The sequence below is a fragment of the Amphiprion ocellaris genome, chromosome 8 (genome assembly GCF_022539595.1).
Source record: "Amphiprion ocellaris isolate individual 3 ecotype Okinawa chromosome 8, ASM2253959v1, whole genome shotgun sequence".
Lineage (NCBI taxonomy): Eukaryota > Metazoa > Chordata > Actinopteri > Pomacentridae > Amphiprion > Amphiprion ocellaris.
The window spans coordinates 17,226,220-17,251,672 of record NC_072773.1 but is presented as its reverse complement, the minus strand read 5'-3'; the positions used below and the strand labels follow the sequence as shown (position 1 = coordinate 17,251,672).

Below are 25,453 nucleotides of genomic sequence, written 5' to 3'. Positions count from 1 at the left end.
CCCACACACATTCACATACATATGGGCCTGAACTCACTGACCGTCTGCTGCACCGGCCCTGACATCCATCCTCCATATATCCAGACTGTGACCTTCAGATGGCTGAAAGTCCGCTCAGCACCTCCACCGGGCCTGCAGCGGGGGAACGGGACGCGGGGGAAATCGGGCACGGCAGGTGTCATCTCCACTCGTGATCGATAGATATTAAAATGATATAGCAATCATATACGGTAAGAAAGGAAGGAGATTGGTAGTAGCGGGCTGGCTGGTCTGGCGGTGACGGGGATAATGGTTGAATCAGGGGATGGAAGTGAGCAGCATTTGGTAGACGGACGGCTAAGAAAAACACCAGCCTCACCTGCAAAGTCCCTGTTTAAGCCTTCCTGGGGGCATTTGCTGCACTTAGCGCTTATATCTCTGCATTTGTTTCAGCTTCAACACTCTATAATAAAGGCAAGAAATACCAAAAAATAATGTTTAAAAAAAGGACTGAAGTGAAAGCGTAGATGAACATTTCTGTTAATTCAATTAATTTTTACCCTGGGTCTTTTTCACATTCATTCCGTGATGCTAACTTTTCACTCACCACCTTCGTTTTAGAGCGTTGACAAAAGCAAGACAAAACAAGGCATATCGTGGCATTCAGCAAAAGCTTAATTAACGTATTTAAATTTGACATCAATCAGAAATGAGCCCTCCTATAGTAGTTATTGCAGCTACATTGCATGGTGGCCAGCTCCTGGGACAGCTTGCTGGCTAACAAAGCTAGCTACACACTGGTTGTGTTGACATATGTGAGGCTGTGTGTGGAGGTATGCCCATATAATTGTTGAAAATTTCAATACAAGACAACAAAGGCAACATTTCATATTATGAAGATAACTATGAGCTATGAGCACTTAGAGAATACATGCACAAGAAGCTACAACAACTGGAAGAAGAAAGATTAAGGCATAAAGATAATTTTTGATGTAAGTATGACCGTTATTTCTTGGCCTATCATGATAATGAGAAAAAATATTTTTCTTTTAATTAGGTAAATTATCAATATGTCATTACCTGCCACAATTTATCTAGAATTGAATGGAGGCAGCAGTTATCTACACAAAGTAACTCAGTTGTCTCAAAACACTAGCCCCTTCCTCCAGCTCCAGGATTCCTTGATGTTTCCAGGCAGGATGGGATCAAGACCCTTTCTAGAGTAATCTGGGTGTGCAATCTGATTTCTTCTAAGTTGTACACTCCCAAAATTCTTCCCTTGAAAGGCATCCATGTGGAAACAAGCTATTCTAAACACCTACAATGCTACAGAGTGACTGATGCCACCAACATGTTGCATAATGTCACACATACAGAAAGGTATTGCTCACACTTTACCAGTTGGTCTACGTTCCAAATTTAATTCCTGGTCATTAGCACGAGGTAGAGACCAAAAGAATGCAATCACAGACACAAGAGGCCAGAATGACTTTCTGGAAGAAGCTTGAAGTAGGCTCACCTTTGTAATCACGTTGCTTCTTGGGTGCCTTCCATTGGAAGTTTTCTGGATGCACTCATGAGAGAAGAGACCCCAAGACGAGCCCAGAACTCGCTGAAGGGATTACATATCTCATCTGGCCTCGGGATGCATTGGGAAGCTCCAGGTTGAAGCTACAAAATGTTGCTGGGAAGAAGGATGACTGGAATCCACCCCTGGATATGTGGAAGAAAAATGGATGGACTGATGACTGCATCACTGTATGTACAGTTCCAAGGTGGCTGGACATAAAAAGTACTTACTATTACTACTGATGAACAGTAGTTTACTAATTAAACAGCTAACTTGGTAGTCAGGTGGCCTCTTGAGTAGATCCCTATGCGGTTTGTCTTGCTTAGGCAGCACTTCATTATCTAAAAAAAAAAACAAAAAAACATTGTCGGTCAGATTCATATGCAGATGAAAGTGTATTACATTGCTTGTCCTCACGTACTGTCAGTTCTGCTAGAATAATAGCATGGCAACAATCATGAGAATGAGCCAAGTGTTTACAAATTGCTAATATACTTTTTTTTTTAGCAACCACACAAAAAACAACAGTACACACAACATAACCTTGTGCACAGAGTCCAGTGTGCTTTTGTTGTGCCTTGTAGAGATTTGCAAACAAAATGCCTCCCTGCAGCAACACTGATTCTCTCACAGGTGAGGAGAAAAGAAAATGTCACAAAAGGGAAGAATTTCACAAGCTGTTACTGGAGCTGCGAAATCGCTTCAAGATGTGTTTAATGTTGTCAGAAGCACAGTCTGATACTTAACGAAACCTGCTGAAAGCAGATATCAAGACAGCTGGCAGTATACTGGACACACGCACACACACACGCACGCACACACACACACACGTCACTTCAGGGAAACCACATCTTCTTCTTTTGTTGTTTTTTTTTTAAATACTCACGTCTCTCCTTCGGGTGAGGTTCATTCATAAATACTGAGTTCACCTCTTCTCAATCGGTGCTGCAGGCTGACTCCAAGAAGCCAGATCCCCCATCCTGCTGCTGGATCCACCCATAGAAAATAAAGGGACTTTATAGGTTTTAAGCTCTTTTCATTTCCGGCATCTTCACACATTGTTGTTAGTGTATAATATAGAGCACTGTGCATTGACCTTAAAGCCTTAAAGCAGAATAACACTGGAGCACATCATTTTGAAACATTTTCTTCTGCACTCAGGCCGACAGCGGGCTAAGCAGGGCATTCCATACGCCCCTCTTCATCATTCATTCTCACTTCATCATGTGCTTTAAAAAAGTGTATGTCGGCAATGTGCAGTTTAATCTTCTTTCTCACACTAATCTCATCTATAATGCACACAGGCACGGGAGTAAAAACAGAGTCCATGTTAATGGTGAGGAAAGCAAAACACATTCAAATTCATAGAAATACAGCGAAAATGGAAATTCAGCAGTTGAGATGACCAACACTCCGGCTTGCAAAAAAAAAGGCAATGCACACTCTAGGGAAAATCTCCCAGCTCTACTTCACCCTCTGCTCACAAGGCTCTGGTGTACAACCTTCCTCCAGGTACAGCTCGCTGAGTCATCTCTTTTACAAACCATCTGCTAATGACCAGTGAGCAACATCACAGGAATAACCGGTTTACTTTTGTCCTCTTTAGCCTGTAAAAGGGTTCAAAGCGGTATCAAAGGAAGAGTCTGTGATTCCGGAGAAGGTGTATTTAGATAGTTACATGTTTCAGGTTTTCCAGTCATCTCATTGTAACTGCCTGTGTGAACGTTAATGGCACATGCTAGAATTTTGTGGCTCGGTCTAAGTTTCCCCTTTTACAAAGGCAGGACTGTGAACGAATGTTGATTTTTTTTCCTCAGCACGCACATAGACTAGAAATCTAGCAAACTGTAAGGAGATATTCACTAAATATGACAGAAGCTGCACTTGATTAGTATTGCTGACTCCACCTTTAAATGAGCCTCGTAAGTCTGTAAAATTAACTTTGTAGCAACCTGGTATATAACTTGATTGTGATTAAGCTGCTTAGTTTTCACATGTACAGATCTTTCATTGTAAATTACCATGTTTAATTTCTGAGCCACAAAAACTGGCACAGCCAAAACAAAACTGGTTAAATTTTCCTTGAACCAACTTTTAGCATTTCAAAGCACTCTTTAAAAAGGAAAATAAAATTTATTTACATATTAATATTAAATATTTTTTTGCCAAACATCACAATTTTATGCTTTGGTTAAGTTTCCTGAATGAATAACATGTCACAACATTCAACGATTCTCTCTTTTGATAGCGTCTGGTTCTGATAAATGCAGTCATTTCTGCATTTTTCCCCCTTGAGAAACAAAAATCAGAATTAAAACACTTTTCGGGTGACCAGTTAGTAAAAATGTTAGTTTTGATGATAAATCAACTTTAATAATGACAAGCAAGTGAAAAGAGGTACGACAGGCCCTTTATTCCACTCCGTGCATGGCAGAGCAAGAGGGCTGGAAATGTGTAGGAGTAGCACTCTTGGTAAAAGCTATAAAATAAAGTACTTAGGCGAACAATTTGGACAGGTAGTGTATGTTTTTCTGTGACTGTGTACATGTATGTGTGTGAGGGATAGCATGTGGGGTTTAGTCCGAACAATTTGATGAAGCGGTAAATTTCACTTCTCCTTCTTGCCTGTATGTTTCCCCCAGCAATCGCCCCATTCTGAACACACACACACACACACACACACACACACACACACACACACACACACACACACACACACACACACACACACACACACACACACACACACACACACACACACACACACACACACACACACACACACACACACACACACACACACACACACACACACACACACACACACACACACACACACACACACACACCTTACTAGCTGCTCAGCTCTGGCTTGACCCTCCTTCACACTTGAATTGTTCTGCGGTGGAAAAAGAACCGTACAGCGCTCATTCAAACAACGACAACACACACCGCAGCTCTCACACACAATCACAACCAGCAGTGTGTTTCTGTCGCTCGCTCGGAGACGAGAGATCTGTGATGCCCCTCAGACACACTCAAGGTTTGCCCAAATCTTTGTCTGTCACCGACTTTGACGCCCTCAAACACAGAGGCGGGAGCAGGGGGAGAGATAGCGGGAGAGAGGAGATTAATAACGGCGAGATTTACCGTATCGGAACAGCGGAAAGATGGACTGAAGGGAGCGGGGAGGATGTGAGGGGAGATAGGGGGAAATAAACGACGGCGCACGGAAAGATGGAGAGCGGGGAAATAAAGAAGTGGAGGAGAAGAAAGCAAAAGAGACGAAAGGAGGAGGAGGAGGGAGACTGAAAGGGAGTAGAAAGAGCGGGCTGATGTTTGCTGACAAGGGCAGAAGCGAGGCCTCCTCTGAGAGCAGCCTGATGCAGAAACAAATGAGGCGACAGGAGGGAGCAGACAGCTCCGTCACACAATCTGATGTGCGCGAGTGTGTGTGCATGAGCTAGTGTGTGTGTGTGTGTCTTTTCATAAGTGTGAAAACCCCCAGAGTGGTTGTCACCGTTTCTGACACTCAAACCAAAGGAAAACATCCACCTTCAAGAAAGCCACAACAACAGTAATGCTCATAGGTGCATTTAGCAAGGACACACAGGACAGAGGAGAGGATAAAAAAAGTGCAAAGAGAATTTTTCTGCTGCTGGTAAAGAGGACGTTAGTGGGGCACACGGGAGAGTCGGCAGTGTCACAACAGAACAGCAGCCTTTCAGTCAGGGTTGCAATAACTCGCGCACACACACACACACACACACACACACACACACACACACGCACGCACGCACGCACGCACGCACGCACGCACGCGCACACACACACACACACACCACGGCTGGCAGAGTGGTATAAACTACCAGCGTGTGTCTGCTGTGCTGGGCCTCTGAGGAGGCAGTTAGCAGAGTAATGGGCACTCAGTCGCTCGCGCAGCTTGTTACAAGACAGGCAGCGATATGAAGAGACAACTAAGGAAGGTAAGCTGGAGAGAGATGGAACGAGTGACATAACCATGTAATCGTTCAGGATGTGAGTGAGTGAGTGAGTGAGTGCACGGCGCAGAGCGTGTGAAACATTCTCGGACACTCAACGCACTTCAACTCACAGCTTCCACAATCAACTTTTTTTGTGTGAAATGATAATCCAAAAAGGAAATTTGCAATGTAAAAGGTGTAGCCCACCAACCCGCCAGTGAACAACCAGCAAGCAGCCGGTAAGGAAGCTGTAAAGGCAGATATTACCCTCAGGAGCTGGTGGAGACCAAAAACTGAGCTACAGGTGAGTAAATGTCGGACCTTGGAATGATTAATGTGTAAAGTGACAGTTTTGCAAACAAGTTCAGCACTTTAACTATAAGAAAGCACATGTTCAAGAACAGTAAACGCAATTAAAAGCAGCTTTTCTTTTGCCCATAGACAGACTTTCGACAGAGAAGCAACTAGATAAGAGGCAAGCAAAAGTGCAAAGACTGGAGTAAAAACATAAAAACCATGTGTGTGCATGTTATACAAATGCAGAGAACAATATTCATAAGCTGACACCGGCTTCATGGGACTGTGCATAAGCTCCTTTTCCCCACACTCCTGTCAAGTTGACTTTTGAACCTTTGGAATCAGAACAGTGGCTGATAATGGCAATCATTCGATTGGTTATTGGAGTTATTGACTTTAAAACCAAATACAGTTGAACACTGACAGCTTTTTGTTTTCGTCATGCCTGTCCAACTTGGTGGAGAACTGTCAAACCCCACAGCTGGCTACAGTCAAGGTAAAGTGAAAAATTAGAACTTAACCTTCCAAAATACAGATTTCCAGCACTAATAAAACCCAGAGAGATAACAACAACAAAATAACATGCAATGAATGTCTGTACTTACATTATAAAGAGAACATTATCAACATCATTCATGCATGCTCAGTGAAATCAGAGAGCGTTAACTCAAGGACTGGTCTTAAGTACAACATGGGGGTACTTGGACTTGCATATTTTTAAAATTATTTAAAGTGCATAAAGTGACTTTTAAAGTGCATTCCTTTCCAGATCTAATAAATAAACAAATAGAATAAAGTGCATAGTACAACCCACCATTACAAACAGAATGAATTAACTGGTCTTTTAACCTTCGCTGGAAAACCTCTAATTAGCACCAATTAGTCTGCAATCTTATTTTCAACTGAGCAATTACAAACACAACAATTATTGGCATACAGACAAAAAAGTTAACAACCAGCCGCTCGTGGCTGACGCCGATCTCCGTGGCTAATGCTAATGCTAACACGTTCTGCAGCGGCTCACATCGGCAGGTTAAACAGTCTCCTAGATCTTTCATGGTTCTGCTCTTACCGGCTGCTACCCGGATTTTTGTAGATGAAGCAGTCCTGCACAGTTTTCCGCAGATCCTCACGCTCACAGCCACTTTGTTTGAGGAGGTCATTCATTCTCCGTTCCTCCTCAGTGCTGCGTGTGTCCCTTTTTATGCTGCAGGTAGCAAACCTGCAGCCGCAGATTGGTTCCGCCCCAGCTGAGTGTAGCACCTGTGTGAATGCTTCTTCTTTCTATCAGATTTCAGCTTCTTCTTTCTATGAGGTTTCAGCTTCTCCCAGTTTGACTTGACAGATACAATGGCGCCATGCGGCTATCTCGCAATGATACAGAAATCTTGGATCCAGACTATAAGTTGCATCAGTACCAAGTTCTAATCAGCTGGTCCTTATGCCAATTCTGGCTTTCCTGAAAATTTCATCCAAATCGGTTTTTCCGTTTTTGAGTAAAGTTGCTAACAGACAAACAGACACACAAACGTAAGCCGATCGTCACATAACTGCGCCGTTCCTGGGCGGAGTATTAATTCAATAATATCATATAAAAAATACTTTCCCTTTTGATATTTTAAGTATATTTTAAACACTTTTATACTTTTCAAAAACAATTTTTACATATTTTTTTTGTATATTTGCCATTTATATTGTCACGTTCACCTAAGTGCAAGCTTCAGATTGGGGGCACTGAAGCAATCAAGAGGGCGGAGTTATCAGTCAACTTGCAGGGTGTCGGGCAGTTGAGACAAGTCAAAGGTGAAGCCTTTAAAACAGCAGCAGTTCTGCTCTGTACACTTGCACAAAGGTTATTAATTGCACAGCAGGAAAATTGTGATGCATGTGTTTGAGAACATTTTACAGATTTATAGCTTTGGTTCTGTGGAGATCAGAGTATCTATAGCAGGACTCCCTGTTCCTCTTGTGGCTGAAGATTCTTTTTGAATGTCTGGATGTTTGGGCTTGTCCTGCTGTACAATAAACCAATCAGATGTCTTCGAAGTTGCTATTATGTGATGAAGAAGAATCTAAGTGCCTAAAGCTTTCACATTGTATATAGGATGCAAGTCAAACTTGCTTAAGTTTAGGGTTTAGTTCATGATATACACAAATTCTGTGTATTAGTAGCATACTGGTAACAGGAAAAAAATGTCTACATCTCAGAAAGTGGACCACATAGAAAAGGTTTGATGGTTTCCCTCTTGTAGGCATGTAAAGATGCATGAAACATCTATACAAAGAAATTAAAAGTTAGCACGAATGAACGTCATCACCTCTTGTAAATGGCTGTTTTAAATTGTTAAATTGTTTTTTAAATGTATTGTAGCACTTTGAGATTTTATATGTAAAGTGCATTATGAATTAAAGGTATTATTATTATTATTATTATTATTATTATTATTATTATTATTATTATTATTAATAATAATAATAATAATAATAAATTCAGTTAGCTTAGTGAAATATGCAATAAAACACTGTGACACGCTAATGCACACCGACCTACAGGCCCTCTTCTCATCGTTTCCTCAGTGTGTAGCTGGGTGGTTTGTCAGAAGAATAAAACTCCAGTTATAGTTCTGTGAAAGTCCTCATGCTGCACTGTCGCACACACTAATCAGCATGGAGAAGAAGACAAAGTGCCTTGAAATTAGCAGTGGGAAGAAGGATTGGAATCAATGGTACTTAAACTGTATGAGTACGTGCTTGTGAGTGTGTTTAAGCACTTGTATGTGCGGTACTATAAGGAGCCGTAGGCCCGTCGTTCTGCTGTTCACTGGCTAATATGCATAGCCAACTCGCTACTCCTGCTGGGGAAGATTAATATTTAAGCCTTTAGTGGTGGCCGCTGGCTGCCTTTTCCTCACTGTCTGCTGCTCCCACTCTCATTTCTTTCTTCCCCTCATGTCTGTTCTGGTGCCCCGACACATCTGCATGTGCACTGACTAACTCCAGCTCACCTTCCTGATGTCTGGTAAGTTCTACGACAGCAGTTCCTCAGCAACTTCTAATTCTTTGTCTTCTTTTTCCACAACATCATTAACAAAATCAGCACCAGTGACTTCTTTTGTTTCTTCTTCTCCTCCCACTCCATTTTTTATCATCGCACTAAACTCTTAATTTTAGTCCATAAACTTTTTTCTTTCCGCTTTCTCTTTCCGTTACTCTCTCCTTACCCCCATCTACGTCATTCTATATGTGTCCCTGGTGTCTTGTGTTTCAGTTGAGTGAGTCATCAGTCTTCAGTGCTGCATAGCTCCATTCAAGGCTGCCATCAGTGTGACAATTAGGCCGGTAAATAAAGATAATGTGAGCCATCCGGGGTCCTTAACTGCTGCACTGCAATTAACAGAGCTGATTGGTGGGCAAAGCCTCAACAAGGATGGTGGGAAATTAGGGAGACAGAGAAAGTGTTGGGGTGATCAGACCACCATTTCATTTTGAAAGAAGTGGAACTAAGGAACAAAATGTTACTCACACTTTGTATAGTCTTTTGGCTTTTAGCCAAAGGCCATGGCCACAGATGATGGTTGGAATAGTAAATTGAGAGCTTCACCTTTAAGCTAGGCTCCGTATGCACCCTGACCTTGTGTTCCATCTGAACCTCACTTGTGAACATGATCTGGAGATACATGAACTCCATCACTCGGGCCAGTGGTTCAGCCATGACCCAAAGGTAGCAATCCTCCATTTTCCAGCACATTAACATTGTCCCGAGGATACATGTGGCAAAAATGGGTTTTCTTGACATAGTGGCTTGGCTTACCCTTGGTTCCCTTGCTTAGTTTCTGCCAGCGTGACTCAAAGCTGGATTTTGGTTTTGTTTGCCCAGAAAAAACTGAGCTATCCATCACTGAGATTGTTGCCTTTACTCCAATAAAAAATACCGTAGAACAATGGTGCATGTCAAGGTCTAGGATATGTTAAACATTAAATGAATTCTTGTCAAATCTTGTTGAATGTGGAAGAAACGGGCAGATATAAAGACATGAGTGAGTTTGAAAGGAGCCAAATGTTTATGTTCAGATGAGTGAGTCTTTTCAGCCAACTACTCATACATTAAATTAGGCAAAGGTCACTCCAGAAACCCAGAAAGTAGAGGAGAAGCTTTAAACATGTAGTAAAATGGTTGTATTTGAATTCAAATCATGACTTTTTTTTACTAACTCTAATCAAGTCAACTTAACCATAAAATGAGTGAAAACTGATAGTAAACAAAGTCTACAACTAAGAAACCTACCTTCTTGCTCTGAGTCAACATTGCAGACTACTCAATAAACATCAAAGTCAATACCTTCCTAACCAATGAGGTGGAATGCAGAAAATTAAGTCGTCACTGTATTTATATAGCACATTTTAGTAGTTTTGTTTTTAGTAGTAAATACTTATTAAGACAGAAATAGCAGATTCTTTTTGTTTATCGTTTGTTTATGCTTGCTGACACTTTTTCTGGTCAGCTCTGGAGGCTATACCTATACACATCCTTAACTACCACTACTGTACGTCCCTGGATACATCAGTAAAGATGCATAGAAGCAAAGCCTGCCATGGAGTGTTTAAATGACTGAGAGCAGGAGTAAGAGAGAGGAAGGTGGAGCAAATGGGAAAAGGATCATGAGGTATTCCACAACTGGCAGAGCATTGCTGTGCAGCTGACGAGTGTTTGCCCGCTGCCAACTCCCAGGGTAAATATGCTGGGCGATGCCAAGGCTTCCCACTGTGGCTTCTGTTTCCCGACACCTGTCCCACAGCAGCAGGTGAAATATCGACCTGGCAGCACAACACAAAGACACCCAGGTAGACGTCCAGTCTGCATAGCTGGCTACACATCTGAGGGGGAGGAGAGGCTGACGAGCTGAGAACTAAACTTTACTCTGCTTCGCGTTTCCCAGTCTGTGGTCGGTTCAGCATCTCACTCGACATGAAACCACCACAATCAGCTTGTGGGAAGATGAAGTAAATTGAGGTCAACTTTGTGGCCAGCCCCCATGCAAATTTTAACTGCTGACCAACAGCAAGCTGTCATGATAGTGCTGATTTTACCCTGGATTTGGTTTGCCCCTCACTAATTTTAGAATCAGCCAATTTGATTGTCTCTAGGTGTGTAGTTTGGGGGAGGGGTGGGGGGTGCTTTGTGCTGTTTCAGTGTCCAAATTCCTACATGGATGCTGTCAAAGGATCTATCAAAAAGTGGAGTATACTTATTTTCACAATATTGGACTGGTATTTTACATGTTGCAACTGTAGTCTTGACTCAGACACTGCTGTGATATAAAATGTAACTTTGCAGAGCACATTGTCTGCAGCATCTTCTTCTGTTCATAGCGGTTTATGTCAGCATTGTTTAGGACCTGGACCTCTTGTCTGAACACATTTTATTGGAATTGTTAATGGACAAAATTAACTGGGGGTTCTGTGCTTACATCCCGTGTGAACACCCACGTCATGGCCGGGCGATTGATCTATACAGTGAGTATAAAATTCACCGCTTCTTGCAGAAGAGAAAGGCAAATTAAAATGTGTAGTGAGTAAACACAATGTACAAGATCAATGAAAACACAGAGTGTTTGCCCAACTTAACCCTCCTCTGTTGGAGTGTAAACTGCTCCACAAAAGACGACTGGTTTGAAGACAGTTATGGGACAGAAGTCAATGGTACAAATGCTGCTATGAATACTGAACTGTGTGAACCTTTGGCAAGCACACTACTCTTCAATAACTATTGAATTAGAGATGTCCAGTCTTGAGAAATGGTACAGAGAGGACAGAAAGAAGCTTGTCTCTTCCAGTGCCCACCTGGAGACATGGGGGAACCACATGCACCATTCATTCTGAATATAGGAGGCATAGTTGTAAGGAGGAAAGATTAAAGTTAAACAACGTAATGCAACAACATTTACATTTTATTCCTTTTTTTCCAGTTCCGTTTTACTTCTTATTGTATTATTTTGGCAACTAGACAGCAGAAGGTTAAAGGCAGGCACACAAGCTGACACAGACTTTCAGTCTCTTACTAACTCCTTCCTCTCGATGCTACAGCTGAGACACAGTTCCTCTCGGTCTGTCAGGTTTGTTGCAGCAGATGGACCGGGACACCAGCGAGGTGGAGACAAGAGAAATCGATAGGGAGTTAAATTGAAGAATCTGTGCCCATTACTTTCCCTGTTTCCCTTCGTTCTCCCTGTGTGTCTGTGACAGGACTGCAGCAGCCGAGAGTCGCACATATGTCCCATTCACATCCACTCCTTTACAGAAGAGCACAAGGAGCACACATGTGCACCCTCAAAGCAGAAAGAAGAACTGAGGAAAAGGGCTCTTTCTACTTTCCTTTTCTTTCACTTTCTAGTTTTATTCTAACCTGACTATGACTTTCTAAATGCAAAGACATATTCTTCCAACTACAAGTCCAATCCCTCTTAATTTTCTTCTTTCTTTTGACGGTGGAATGGTGCAAAGTACAGGCCTATGCAAAAGTTGATTTGTGATTGAAAACTTCACTTGAAAATATCTCAATTTTCAGCACTTTTGTTGCCAAGTTAAAGCACATATTCAACGCACCAGTGTCTCTATAAGCTACGGCTCCTTGGCTTTATATCTCTGGTCCGTCTGTCCGGCCTGCTCCACCCCCAGTCCGCAGGCTCATTACTCATTTCACACCAAGCAACGGAGCAGAACAATTGAGGATCACATCTATTTCAATCTGAAATAATCACCATCGTGAAATCTAATAAATTATGCAGCACTCAATAGCTCGGCACCGTCCCCCTCTGTATTAGCAGTCGTCTAATGATGCCAGCACATTATTCTCAAAGTCACTGCGGAACAACTTCATGCACTTCCTGTTCACAAATGCTTTGGAAAGCAAGTTTGGTGTGTTTGCAGGCAGGGAAATAATGTTGGCAGCATCTCTGTAGGAATGGTAATTTCTGTCTGTCACTGGAGTCCAGACATAAATATTAGGGATGTCCCCAATACAAATCCAATACAATTTGCCTTGATAATACGCATTTCAAGTACATTAAAGTCAAAATTATTCCAATGCACATGTTGGACATCTAAATAGCTCTGTAATGCATTAAGAAATAAATTTCATTTCTGCATCCAAGCTGTTTCTTTATAATAATAATAATAATAATAATAATATTAATAATAATAATAATAATAATAATAATAATAATAATAATAATAATAATAATAATAATAATAATAATAATAATAAATTTTATTTATAAAGCGCTTTTCCAAAAACTCAAAGACGCTGTACATAAAATACAATAAGATAAAACAAAACAGTTAATTAAAATCAGTAGATAGTAAAACAAGTTCAAGATAAAATACAGAATCACTTAAGGAAAGCAGATCTAAAAAGGTGAGTCTTTAAAAGCGATTTAAATGTGGTGAGGTTGGTGCAGTCACGGAGGGCATGGGGGAGTGAGTTCCAGAGTGTGGGGGCGGCAATGACGAAGGCTCTGTCCCCCCAATGTCGCCGGCTGGTCCTGTGCGGGATGGAAAGGAGGTTTGTGTGGGAGGAACGGAGATTCCTGGGGGGGGTGTAGGGGAGGAGCAAATCGGTAAGGTAAGAGGGGGCAAGATTATGGATGGACTTGAAGGTGAGGAGAAGCAGTTTGTACTGGATGCGGTGTGAAATGGGGAGCCAATGGAGGTTCCGCAGGACGGGGGTGATATGGTCGTGAGAACAGGTTCGGGTGAGGAGTCGGGCAGCAGAGTTTTGAATGAGTTGAAGTTTATTGAGAACTTTGGAGGTGGAGCCGAAGAGAATGCTATTGCAGTAGTCAAGGCGGGAAGTGACGAAGGCATGAATGAGGGTTTCAGCGGCTGAGAAGGAGAGGAAGGGGCGGAGACGGGCGATGTTGCGGAGATGGAAATAGGCAGTTTTGGTGAGCTGATTAATGTGGGGTTCAAAAGTGAGGTTGCTGTCAAATATCACACCGAGGTTGCGGATGTGAGCAGAAGGAGATAGGGTGGTGTTATCAATGGTAATGGGGGAGTGGGGAAATGGTGTGAGTGATTTAGGTCCAATAAAGATGAGATCAGTCTTGTCGCAGTTTAGCAGGAGAAAATTTTTCCTCATCCAGGATTTAATGTCGGCCAGGCAGCTGGAGAGAGAGGGGAGGGTGGTGGTGGCGGTGGTGTTGGTGGAGATGTAGAGTTGGATATCATCTGCGTAGCAATGGAAGTGTAGGTTGTGGCGGCGGATGATGTTGCCGAGGGGGAGGAGGTACAGGATAAAGAGTAGGGGGCCAAGGACTGATCCTTGAGGGACACCATGGGACAGGGGGGCGGTGGGGGATGTGCAGTTGTTGACCTTGATGAATTGTTGTCGATTAGTGAGATATGATGTGAACCAGGTGAGGGCGGTGCCGGTGATGTTAATGGAGGATTGAAGGCGGGACAGGAGGATGGAGTGATTGATTGTGTCAAATGCTGCAGAGAGGTCGAGAAGAATGAGGATGGTGACTTGTCCAGAGTCTGAGGAGAGGAAGAGATCGTTGGTGACCTTGAGGAGAGCAGTTTCAGTGCTGTGATGAGAGCGGAATCCGGATTGAAAGGTTTCATACAGGTTTATGTTACATAGTCAGTCCTAAACCTTGTTGTAATGCTACAGGTGGCTATTGTCTGAAATGTGGAGAGGGTAATGTGGCTCTAAAAACTACAAAAGAGGATACAAACCCGTATGCTCTGTTTACATGTCAGAAAATTGATTGTAGATTATAATTTGTAGTTTAGCTGTAGTACCTGGTTGTGCCATGAGGCGGAGTCTCTTACTGTTTAAGACTGTAGTAACCAGAGGAGACACCAAAGTAAAGAATTCTGTGACACTTAATGGCCTCCGGCCAAAGCTCGTTTAAGACAAGCTGGGATCAACTAGGAGATCATTTCTATGTCTCTGTGGTCGAGATAGCAACCACCTTTCTAACCCAAATGATTCATTTGTCAACTCAAACAGCAACACCAACAAAGGACAAATGTCCACTGTGTTCAATTTGTGTTCATAATTAAGTAATTACTGATTGATAACGTTGCAGATTATTGATTAAAGTTGCCCCTCTATCAGGGTTCCAGACTGCGACCAAAATGGTCGCATTTGCGACCTTTATTTGAGAGTGTGCAAGTTAAATTTCGAGTGGCCGCATTGTGTGGAGTGTGTGATGATCATTAAGCTGTATTGGTATCACTCTAATCGACACAGGCAGCTAATGTGTTTACCACAGTGGTTGAAAATAGTACTTTTATAACTTTGGTGTACTGTATTATGTATATAAATATGTATATGTATAAAATGCGATCTTCTTGTGAAATACAGAGTATACTTACATGCATTATTTATTCCACTCATAAAAAACAGCTCATGTAGAAAAAAAATCACATGGTTTCATCCAGAACAAATCTGACAAGCCCTGGTTTAACTCTTTCCAAAGTATTTTTTGGTTACACACCTGTCTGAGCATCACAGCTACCAATCAGGTGCTACCTCAGCTTGCAATGTGGGGCGTTCAGGGAACTTTGGTAAATTGTAGTGTCGATCGATAAGAAATTGTTCAGCAAGTAATGTGTTTTGCCTGTGACAAGGTAGGAAGTATGACCAAATGAGAAAATTGGTCACACTGATGCTACCAGTGAAAAAGATAGTCTGGAACATTGCCTAATGTCCTGCCACAAATTATGTTCTCTGTTTATGTCACCTGTGTTGCAGCAGAAGCAAATAAAGGATTGGACTTACATTTGTGCCAGTACCAATGCCTTGATTGGACCCAAATCCTGATCTAAGAGATCTGCCAACTATTGGTTAGATCGCCTTTGAATAACTCTGATGATAACAAAGTGAAATGCTTTGACTACTGTTTGATGTATCGTCCAAAATTCTGACCTTACTGGAAAATATTTTTCCACATCGTCATATGGAACAGTAGGAGCTTAAAATAAAGCAGGAATAGGTGCCAGATCCTATAAAACTTTCTGAGTTATGAAAACGGTGATGCAGTGTTTTTCTAGTTGATGGAATGAGTTATGCAAATGTTGAACATGTATCCAGTTAATTTTTGGTGTCTAGGCTCTGACCTCATCATTCCCCACAAGGAAACTTTACATCATCAGGATTTACAACAAAACAGTTGTTTTATTTATTTATATATTTATACTATAATTTATATATATTTATATAACCTTTACAATCAAAATAGCTTTACTTTAGCTCAGCAGGGAGTGGAGAGTGACAATACGAGCTTCTACTAATCTGGAATCACAGCCTGGGTGTAGAGGTGGGTCCAGGGACACAGTTAAAACCCTGACAGCAGCAACAGCTATGATATTTAAAACACTGAGCAGAGAGCACTGGGAGCTTCAAGGCACCGCCATGATTAAATGGATGTCTTGGGTGTCTGTAGCAGTGAGGGGAATATGACATGTGAGAATGAGCAGATTTTAGTTGGACTGCCTGAACCAGCTCACACATAATTTTGTTTACTGGTGGTCTTTATAATTGAAGGGGATTCCTGAATGAATAGTGGAAGTGTTGGGGTGACTGAATGCTTGTTCAAATATCATCCAGCTCTTGGCAGAACCAAAACATTTGGCTATGGGAGCACAGGTCACATCCGTATCTTAAACCATTCTCATCCTGATTAAAGTTTTGCCAATTTGGTTTTGGCGAGATAAAGCTAACGTACATTAAAGTGTGGAATCCAAGCCTAATGTATACAGAAAAGTAATGAAGCAAGTCAATTTCTTACTTCCAATACATCATTAAAATTCAAGTGAGTGTAGCTGCATGGATGGTCTTTTCTAAGACTGATAATATACACTTCTACAGCTGATCCTTTTCATTCCTTAGACTCTTGTTGCTGTTCAGTAAGGGTGGCAAGAGTTTAGGTATTTTTTGACAAAACCACCAGGTATGAGGAAAGGTTAGGGTGATAATTGCAAATGAGACAAGTTTCCTCACAGGGGGAAAAAAGGGGGATTTTTCCGTTGTTTTAAATATTTAAATTCTTACAACAAACACCCACTACAAAATTACTTCTGATTCTTTTCCAAAGTTCTTTATCATAACACCAATCTTTGGTCAATTATTACATTTGCTTTGCCCTGACTTAAAATCAAATATACATTGTGGACTCCAGTGTTTACGTGAAATATACATACTACATTTATGCAAAGTTTTCTTAACATAAAGCAGAGATACATTTGTCATTCCACTTTAATGCTGCATTCTACATATGCTTGATGACAGAAAGAACTCCATCAGCGTTGATTTAAAAGCTCTTCTCAGTGACACACAGCTCTGAGCAACGTTTCTGCTTCATTCTCATTCTGATCTGACCTGATGATCTAATAAAATAAAAATTTATAGCATGATAATGTACTGTATACAGCAATAATAGGCAGTCAAGTATCTCGTTAAACTTCATTTCTAAAACTTTACATCAGGAACCAAAACAGGTCACAGGCCTATAGCGGGCGGTGGGTCCCTCGATGTCATGAAAACCAATATATTTTAATGAGCCTGAGACCTGGGGCCAGACGATAATTTTCTTATTTGGGTCACGGGCTGAAAAGTTGAATAACCTCCGCTATAAAATACATGGTATTTAATGGTATAGCCACAGCCCACAGTCTCCACTTATCACCTTGCGGACAAAGGGGGGGGCGGGGCAGGGTGTGAGGTTGAATTTTACAGACCGGGGGGTCACACTGTGTAAAGAGGCCAGTGCAGATACGGTCAGTGATGAGTGTGGTCTATTTAAAGGCCCTCAGGGTTGGACACTATCTTTAATTCCTCAACTACCGGTCGGGCTGTTATCTGCTTTGCACACCGCTGGCTGCCTGCAGGTCCCATACACAGAGTCAAGATGCCATATAAGAACATGGCACTGGTGAATTAGTTTGTTCATCGCAGCGTGGTCATGCTTCTTGCTTCAGGTCTACCACCTCTGTGGCCACTTAACTATAAACTACTAAGCAAAGAAAAACTGCTCTCTTTAGATAAATACAATCTACATATAGCTCCCTGCCCTTTGTCTTCGAGTGTTTAACAAGTGTGTTTTGGCATTGGGCAGCATTGTAAACCACCTGGGGCAAAGTGAGTCATTCCAAGGCCTTTCTGAGCTCTTATTTACTGTTATTTACTGTGCCTCTGTGTTAGCTACTATAGATCACAACAAACCAGCTGTTTTGGTTTGCAATATTTCACATGATTTGCAAAGCACACTCGGAAGCAATTATAGTAAAATCATCTGCGTGTCTTCGAGGGACAATGGGTAGTTTATCTGAACTTCATTTTTGTGTACAGTTGAATTTGTGTGCAAATTACTATCGAAGAAGTGAGGAAAAGGCAGCCATGTGTGTGTGTGTGTGCGTGTGTGTGTGTGTGTGTGTGTGTGTGTCTTTGTGATGACATGGAAATGAACCAGAGGAGACTGAGTATTCTGAGGGCAAAAATGAGTAGCAGGTTTCTAATCTTGGAAACACTTAAAGAGCCAGACCATTTGGCAGCGGTCCACATCGCTCCTCATCAGTCCCACTTCTCTCTTGTCTCTATTTGGATTCCATACATTTGTGAAAGAGGCCTTCACAACTTTGCTTTAACCTCTTCATCGCTCGCTGTGTCGCGGTTTGATCAATTTATCAGTCAAAACATCCGCGCACAAACAAGTCCATGCCTGATGAAGAGAATCTGTGCAAAAAAAATTGCACTATCTGTTGCATTTAAAGCAATTTAAAGAAGCAACAGTATGATGCAGTCAGGCAGAGCAGTAATCAGTAATCGAAGCACATTTGATCGAGACACTCTAACAGCTATGAGCTCACTCAGCACAACTGTTGTGCAGCTGACTTTACTGATGCCAGGTCATAGCCTCTACCTGAGCCGACCTACATCTTATTAAACACATATCCATTTTTCAAAGTGACTGGTTGTTAACAGACTCAGGTTAACTCACTTGCAACAGCCTTTCAAAAGTATTGTGCACTTACATCAACAGTAAGGCCGCCCTGAAATTCTGCTGGAACCCAGCATTCCAGAAAATGAAAAACAAAAAGAAACATAAGAGGGATGTGTGGCTTCATGGCTGCCAATCATATGATGACGTAGGGACACTGATTAATCATAGCCATTCAGTGAGGCTATCTTTCACTGTCGTGAAAAAGAACTCTTCCTCCCAGTCATCGTGAAAATAGTGTTTTCTCTTTTACTTCTCTGTCCTGTTCTGGGGGTAAAAACCACATCTAGCTTCCCAAAGTCACTGCGCCCGGATGCTTCAGCAGAATGACGTGGTGGTTGGACATGCGCAGTGAACTTTGACTCGGACAAGGTCAAAGTTCATTTACACCAAAGACATTGTTGTTTTTTTAAAAAATTATAATAAATATTGTAATTTAAAATCTGCATTAATGTAAGTATTTTTTATTTAAAGAGAACAGCAACTATAATTTTTTATAAGGAATTTCATGGTGACTAGTGTTATTTTTAGAACATGTGTAGCAGGCAACTCACATGGTCTCTGCAGGCAACCAGGTGCCCGCGGGCAACCAGGCGCCCGCGGGCACCGTGTTGGCTACCCCTGGCGTAGATGAAGATTATGGCAAAATAAAGCCTGAGCAGCAACGCTGTGAGCGGTTTCTCAGCTGGACAAACTCTATGGCCCAAACCATGTGTCCACATTTGCAAAGTCTGAGGTGGATTCCCACGAAGGGCTGTCCACTGTCAGATTATCAAGTGAAGGAGGAGTCTCCTGGAGGCACTTTGAGTCCTTTATACATGCTCAAAACTGAATAAGAAAAGGAGAGAAACACTGAAAAGGAATATCTGGTTGCAAAAACCAATGCTGCATCAGTTGTTTGACCATTTAAATCAGCGCCACAAAGCAGTAAGGCCGCCCTGAAATTCTGCTGGAACCCAACATTCCAGAAAATGAAAAACGAAAAGAAACATAAGAGGGATGCGTGGCTTCATGGCTGCCGAGTATATGATGATCATAACCATTCACTGAGGCTGATAGTTACCACACTGTAAATATGAACACGTTTGTTCAAAGCAATATACATCACAGAAAAACTAACAAAAACCAAACAAAACAAAAACACATTGCAACATATTTTTCCCCAATATCATGCAATAACACTATGTATTAGGGCTGCATGGATATTTTAAAGCTTTTCACCAAAGGAATGCAGGATACCCGAGGTAGACATAAATAACGTTTTCCTGAGTGTTGTTACTATTGAGAGTAACTTCATTTTAGATTTAAGAAACAAGGAGAGCATAGCTGCTCTGATGTTTGTACACTTAAATGTGTAAGTCATCAACATCACTGCAAGGTTTGGTCTATTTTATGTGTATTTGCAAACACAGTGCTGTTACTCTTAAACTAGAAAGGCCTCCCGCCTCCACAAGGTGATACGAAGTGATGATCTTTAGGTGAAACCCAGAAAACTTGAATGATACGGTGGGTAATCACTGGGCTACAATTTACCACTGAGCATCGTCCAACAAACACTAGAGTAACTTTGCAGAATTACAGGAAAGCATGCTGAGGGTCAAATATATAATCATTGGTTGTCAGTAAATACAGATATTATCACATACAATAGACAACAAACACACTGTTTGAAAGGAGAGCGATGAGTGGTTCAAACATTCATTACTCCCTCTGTATTTAGAAACTCTTCCTGCAGTAAAGACAGCAATTCAATTTCATACTAAAAACCCACAGAGAAAATCTATGACAAAGCTACTTGAGATGAAAATTTCCGTGTTGACAGCTGAGCGCTGTATTTCATTACAATGGCAGGGTGAGCTCTGTACAGTAAATTGAGACCCCGACTGCATCAGACGTAGCTGTTGGAATATTCTGGGAAGTGCGTGGTGCTGAGGCAGACGGTGTTGAAGTCCTCTGAGATGCTGCAGTCTGGAACAGTGGCTGCATTCTGTAATTGAGTTCAATTGCTGAGTGAACCGAAGAGAGTGTGAGGAGGAAGGATGGGATATAATACAGTATGTACAGTACATCAACAGTGCTGTACGCGTGCCGGGACATGGTAGCCTTCTAAACTTTCTAAGGTTCCCCTAACATGCAACCGTCCTGTACAATGTAACAGCTAATAATTCTTTAGTGTAATGTGTCTTTTATTATGAATTACTGTAATTTGTATGTCAGCCACATAAACGCACACAACTGTAACGAAATTCTTCATACTTCAGGCATTTATGACTGTAACTTTTTTAAATGTACAGTTATTATGGGTGTTACAATATCCTGCTATTGATGAAACTGAAATTTAAAGAAACAAACACTAATATCATGTTAATAATACACATATGATCACATCAGAAACAAGAAAAGCACTCAGAGAGTGCAGTACTCCTCCAAGGCTGCTCAGTTGTATGATTTCTGATGGATAAGTCCGCAGCGGTTGAGCTGTAGTAGGATGGCAGTCATGTGATCATCAGCAGACAGATGACGTAGTGTTCACTTTTTGTCATAGTTACAGTGATGCTGTGCCGCTATCTCGCAATGATGCAGAAATCTTTAACAAATCCGTGGATCCAGACTGTAAGCCGCATTACTGCCAAGATCTAATCAGTTGGTCCTTGTGTCATTTCTGACCTTCCCTGAAAATATCATCCAAATCCGTGAATCCATTTTTGAGTAATCTTGCGTGCAAACGGAACAACAGATTAACAGATGGAAGGACAAACGTACGCCGATCGTCACATAACTCCGCCGTGTTCCTTGGAGAAGTAATATTCCAGCACCAGTAACTATCTGGTTGACACTCTGACATACAGTACAGTTACAGTTACAGATTCTGTCTCAACCCATTCGCATTTTGAATGTATTTAATTTTCCAGAAAGAGACAAAACACAAATAAAACAAAGTTAAATATGAGTGATAACATTTTTTCAATTCAATTCATTCAAGTGTTGAAAATCTAATATTGTAATGGCCCCGACAGCTAAATATCAAAAATATCACTAACATCCATAAACACAAGTACCTGTGTGATCACTGTAAAATAAACAGAAATTAAATGAATGAGCATTGATTTAAACAGCATATAGCCAGTACTACAAACATCCCCAGATTCAGTCAGTAACAGCTCTACAGCTGTAAGGTCAAAATGAAAAACCTTGGGCTCTGTGCATAACAGACACTTGGTAAATGTTTGAAATACAGAAATACAGTGCATCTCTTTATTCTTAACACTAAACCAGAAAAGATTTTAAACATCCTGCAAAAAAAATACGCAAACATTTTTCCTCCTCCAAATCAAAACTGTAGAGAATAAAAGCAGCCTTATAACAATGAGTAGGTGACACTAATGTTAATGAATCTGATCTAAAAATCCTCTACAGTAACTTGACCAAACTTAGGCTGACCAAAAGTCCCAAGTAAGAACTTTAGCAGGCTGCTCATTAGCTGCACTGCTGGAAACATGGATAGAACTTGGTCCTCGTGGGACTCTGGGACTCCCAGGTAGACCGGACAGAAACAATTACCTGGTGAGCAGTTCTGCTTGGGAGATGCAATACATGATATTACATGTAGCTACACACACACACACACACACACACACACACACACACACACACACACACACACACACACACACACACACACACACACACACACACACCAGCAGCAGCTAGACATTACCGGAGTTGTGTATTTTCAAGATGAAGGATTTTTAGAGTAAAACTGGAAAGACATTTGATAAAATGCTGGGTGTTACATTTAAACAGTTCTACTACGATTAAAATAGATGCAGTATTTTCAATGTCACTGACTTATTGTTACAAAACTGTTATTAATGTCTGATTTACATTCTGGTCTACAAGAAGCAGAAATAACAATTTTCGCTGAGGTTTTCCAAATCACACTCTGGCCTGGTGAATATGACAAAGAGACTAACTGTATTTTAAACTTTCCCAAGGTGTCTTTTATCAATAGAGCCCAAGGTTGTCCATTTGGCCTTACAGCTCTGGAGCTGTAGAGAGCGAATTTCTGAAAATAGCCGAGGGCTGAAGTGGCTGAAAAAGAATTCGCCCTTTCTTTTACACACATACAGATGTTGTTATTATGTGATTCTAAGTGCAATATTGCAAAACTGATATTACAGTCTGTTTTGCAAAATGAGCTGTCATCTGTTTGTGGGCTCTTGCTTGTTTATAGTTGAACAGATGTGAGGTAGTTGTAAAGAGGATCGTGGGTCTGAATGGCTGGAAAAGCAAAATCTGACTGGATGCAGTAGGACAAGCTGGTATTTTTGGCATTCTGCATTTGACGTACTATGTATTGGGACATACTAAATCTTTTCTGTCATACTATGTAGTACGATAGGGTATTGGAGCGTATGAGTCGGTTTACTGAGAGAAACAGCTGGTGGTACTAATTCTCCAGTCAGGTGCCTTCAAACCACTGCATAAGACGAGAGCACCATGAGATGACAATGAGAACGAATTCAAAAAACATACTGGAAATATGGCATTTCTGTTAGTTCCACTTACCACTTTGAGGAAAGCTACTATTTCCTCATCCAGTTTCCTCACACAGATCTGATGGTTTCCTCTGCTGCGATTCTTCCGTCTGCACCATTGCAGTTTTTTATGCCAATTCTTCCACTTCAGTCCTGCAAAAAACTTTGTTGCACTATATTTTTTCTTTTTTGCATTTTTAGTACTTCTTATCTGATTCTTTTTTTTAGTATGTTTTAATTGTGCTTTTAAAAAAAAAAAAAAACTGTTCGAAAATAGAAATGCACCTTGTGACAGCTATTATGCACACCAGCAGCAGAGCACGTGCATATGCATAAAAACACTCACAGACAGTTGCATGCGAACACAGTGTGATGGGAATCACAGTGCTGGTAGTTTAAATCTGACACCGGCATAAATGAATATGAAGGGATGAAATAGGATTAGCCTCTTTGCTATTGATTAGCTGGCCGTGTAATAATTAAAGCGGGCTGAGCCGCAGGGCTGCTGCAGTGTGTGTGTGTGTGTGTGTGTGTGTGTGTGTGTGTGTGTGTGTGTGTGTGTGTGTGTGTGTGTGTGTGTGTGTGTGTGTGTGAGGAATGCCAAGGTCCCCAAAATCAAGATCCTTCCACTCAGCACAATCACAACCACGTCTCCTCCTGGCAGCAGCGCTAGAGTGGTCGCACAAGACAGGGTTTACGCTGTGTGTGTGTGTGTGTGTGTGTGTGTGTGTGTGTGTGTGTGTGTGTTAGAGAGTGTGTTTGAGAGATTGTGAGCCTATTTTATTTTCTTCTTTTTCAAATTCATAGTTTCAGAAAAATTTATTCTCATTATTCATCTATTTGAAGATTGGACATAAAAGCCTGTGTCTTTCTGTCTTTATCCTTCACGCACACACACATGCACAGATCTACATTACTCTGTGTGTGTGTGTGTGTGTGTGTGTGTGTGTGTGTGTGTGTGTGTTGTATGTACACCACTGAGCAGTTAGTCCTCTATCTCCCTGCAGCGTAATCTCTTGATTTGTGGGATTGACCCCTCTTAATTCAATGGAAGAGAATCGCTGTGACAGCAACACTGAATGGATTTTCAATGCACTGCACCTGCTCTAATAAGTTTAAGGATAACCTCCACCTTCCTGCTGCGCACACACAGAACCCTGACAGAGAGGGGAGGGACAGATCACACGCACAGATATTGTACGCACTGAATGAAGTCATCGAACTGAATCAACCGATTGAATTCCTCCATTCTATCCTCTTGCCTTCCCCAGTCTCTGTGAATGTGTCTCTTCAGTCTGGTGGTTCTGATCAATGTCCTCTCCGTGGGCTCTGTCTCAGCGGACTCATCCCAGGACGTCTTCATTAGGAGTCTGTTGCCAGATCTCACTCGCAGTGCGCCGACAATAAAGCCTGTTAAACCTCTGATCCATCAGTCTGATACCTTGCTGTCAAATAGCTTACATTTTACATTTAAGGAAGCTGGCTGACACTTTTATCCGCACTTGGAAAGAGAGTCTTGCTCAGGAAGGATGCTTCAAGATGGCTGCCGACGTGCTAGTTCGAAGATCAAACCAGCAACCTTTCGGTGGCCTGCTTTTCCCTTTCACCAGGTCATTGTCAGAGTCACCGGCTGCAGCCAAGCGACACTGGAGCCCCGTGCATCCTGTGCTGTAAGACCGACCGTCTGGTGGCGAGTGTCTGCTGAGGCTGGGGGAGGTCAGGGAGAGTCCCACCTCCACGCCGGACCAAAGAGAGACGGCCAGAGGGGAGAGGAGGTGAAGGAGAAACGAAGGACAGCGGCTGGATTAATGAGCCAGGCTGTGTGGAAGATCTGAAACATGCAGTGGAGCTGCAGTGTTCGACACACTGAAATACGCAAATCAGCTGTGGAAAGTAACAAAGTGTATTTACTCACATTGGACTTAAACACGTGGAAAACAATGCAGATTAAACCCATAAAGCTCAACATAAATCATTCTGCAATAGACTAGAAGTGGTCTATGGTAAATAAAACAAGAAAACAAATAAAGCAAAATTAAAATATAAAAACAAAGCTTGCTCATTGGAGATCCAGGGAATCCT

General features: G+C 41.7%; 1 long non-coding RNA gene across 1 annotated transcript; it reads right to left on the bottom strand.

The window, feature by feature from the left end:
- Positions 1–1,464: 1,464 nt before the first annotated feature.
- On the bottom strand, positions 1,465–7,147 carry LOC118471878 (uncharacterized). Its single transcript, XR_004849222.2, has 3 exons — positions 6,902–7,147; positions 1,780–1,890; positions 1,465–1,692 (listed from the first exon to the last, which is right to left on the bottom strand). It is a non-coding gene; the product is annotated as an uncharacterized LOC118471878 (long non-coding RNA).
- Positions 7,148–25,453: the final 18,306 nt, after the last annotated feature.